We start from the raw sequence: 2,668 nt of genomic DNA, 5'->3' as shown, positions 1-2,668 counted from the left end.
GTTTCTGATGACTTCATCAATAAATTGTATGAATCCTTGCCAAACCGCATGGATGCAGTCCTTCAAGCTCATGGAAGTCATACAAGATATTAAATTTGGATCTCACAGCACCACTACTTAATTTGCTGACATATTTTTGTATTTGCAGTAAATTTTTCAATTTCTGTATAGACGACAAAACTTTTGTCTTGCCAAAATTTGACCTTTCTGTCTTGATTAAATGAAAAATCTTTTTTCAGTGAAACTAATTTATTTCAGTGCATTAAACATCATTTGGGAGGGTTTTAGCTTTTCATATGAGCTATTTCTAACACCAATTGATTAATTAAAAGTCAGGTTAATAGCAGGTGTTTCTACAAAATAGATAAGCAACAAGACTTTTGTCAGGGACTGTAGTATGCATAATATATAATATACTTAATTAATAGTATACATAATATATAATATATTTAATCAATTATATAATACAGTGGCATGAAAAAGTATGTGAACCCCTGCAGAATCTGTGAAAATGAGAATTATTTTAATAAAATAAGGAGGATAATAAAAAATGCATGTTATTTTTTGTTTAGTACTGTCCTGAGTAAGATATTTTACATAAAATATGTTTGCATTTAGTTCACAAGACAAAACAATAGCTGAATTTATTAAAATAACCCCATTCATAAGTATGTGAACCATTGATTCTCAATACTGTGTGGTTACCTGATGATCCATGACTGTTTTTTTGTTTTGTGATGGTTGTTCATGAGTCTCTTGTTTGTCCTGAGCAGTTAAACTGAGCTTCTTTCTTCAGAAAAATCCTCCAGCTCCTGCAGATTCATCAGTTTTCAAGCATTTTTGCATATTTGAACCCTTTCCAGCAGTGACTGTATGATTTTGAGATTCATCTCTTCACACTGAGGACAATTGAGGGACTCAAACACAACTATTAAAAAAGGTTCAAACATTCACTGATGCTTCAGAAGGAAACACGATGCATTAAGAGCCGAGGGGTGAAAACTTTTGAATTCAAATATCAAGGTAAATTGTACTTAATTTTTCTGCCGGGAAACATGCAAGTATCTTCTGTTGCTTCCGAAGGAAAGTACTAAATGAAAAACAATGATATTTAAACAAAATAAGAAAAATTGTGACATCTTCATCCTGTTCAAAAGTTTTCACACCCCGACTCTTAATGCATTGTGTTTCCTTCTGGAGCATCAGTGAATGTTTGAACCTTTTTTAATAGTTGAGTTTGAGTCCCTCAATTGTCCTCAGTGTGAAGAGATGAATCTCAAAATCCTACAGTCACTGCTGGAAAGGGTTCAAATATGCAAAAATGCTTGAAAACTGATGAATCTGCAGGAGCTGGAGGATTTTTCTGAAGAACAGAGCTCAGTTTAACTGCTCAGGACAAACAAGAGACTCATGAACAACCATCACAAAATATAAAAACAGTCGTGGATCATCAGGTAACCACACACAGTATTGAGAATCAATGGTTCACATACTCATGAATGGGGTTATTTTAATAAATTCAGCTATTGTTTTGTCTTGTGAACTAAATGCAAACATCTTTTATGTAAAATATCTTACTCAGGACAGTACTAAACAAAAAATAACATGCATTTTTTATTATCCCTCTTATTTTATTAAAATAATTCTCATTTTCACAGATTCTTCAAGGGGTTCACATACTTTTTCATGCCACTGTATATATAATAAATAGTTTTCTAATCAGGCACTGAATAGAGAACACATTGGAAGTTTGATCAGCCAATAGAATCACTTTGGGCTCCAAAGGTGAATGGGGTTGAATCTTGCACAACATCAGTAGGCCTTAGATTTCATTTTCACTGATCAAATGCAACTGAAGTGTCCTGAAATCTTGCAGCATATTAAAGAATAATGATGCCGCTGTGCTGACAGAATTTCCAGTGTACATAATATTTGTCAGGTCAACAGATATTGAAGTTGAATTTCAGCAGATGATTAGTGTGTATGTATTGATAATCTGTGAGAGCCTCTTGACTAGGGCCGCCTGCGGGGATGCAGTGAGCAGGGCCAAAGCAAGAGTGCCATGTGGCACCTGGGTCATACAGCTGCAGGCCTCCTGAGCCCCATCCATGCACACTCACGCACACACGCTCGTTCTTGATACTTCTGCTCTCCGATGGGCTCCATTTGCCCACACTCACACATAATTCCTCGCCCATGCTCATAAGCACGTACACAGTGTGTCGGTGTACTTGAAGAAACAAACACGCTCGAACGATCATGCCCGACAGAGATAAACAACAAGACGCAAACTGCCTGGCGCATGCAATGAATAAAGCCATTAAAAGAAGTGTGGGTGCTTTCTTCTATTGTTCATATATAGTGGCTCATGTTTGACACTTGAAAGTCATTGCATTCAAAACAAAATATTACAACAAGTGGCATTTAAAGGGTTAGTTCACCCAAAAAAATGAAAATTCTGTCATTAATTACTCGCCTTAAGACCTTCGTTCATCTTCGGAACACAAATTAGGATATTTTTGATGAAATCGGAGAGCTGTCTGACTTCTCCATAGAAAGCAATTTAACCACCACTTTCAAGGTCCAGAAAGGTATTAAAGACATCGCTAAAATAGTCTGTGTGAATGCAGTGGTTCAACCTTAATTTTATGAAGCAATGAGAATCATT

Source organism: Megalobrama amblycephala, linkage group LG9 (assembly GCF_018812025.1).
Source record: "Megalobrama amblycephala isolate DHTTF-2021 linkage group LG9, ASM1881202v1, whole genome shotgun sequence".
Taxonomy (NCBI): Eukaryota; Metazoa; Chordata; class Actinopteri; order Cypriniformes; family Xenocyprididae; genus Megalobrama; species Megalobrama amblycephala.
This window is presented reverse-complemented; position numbering follows the sequence as displayed.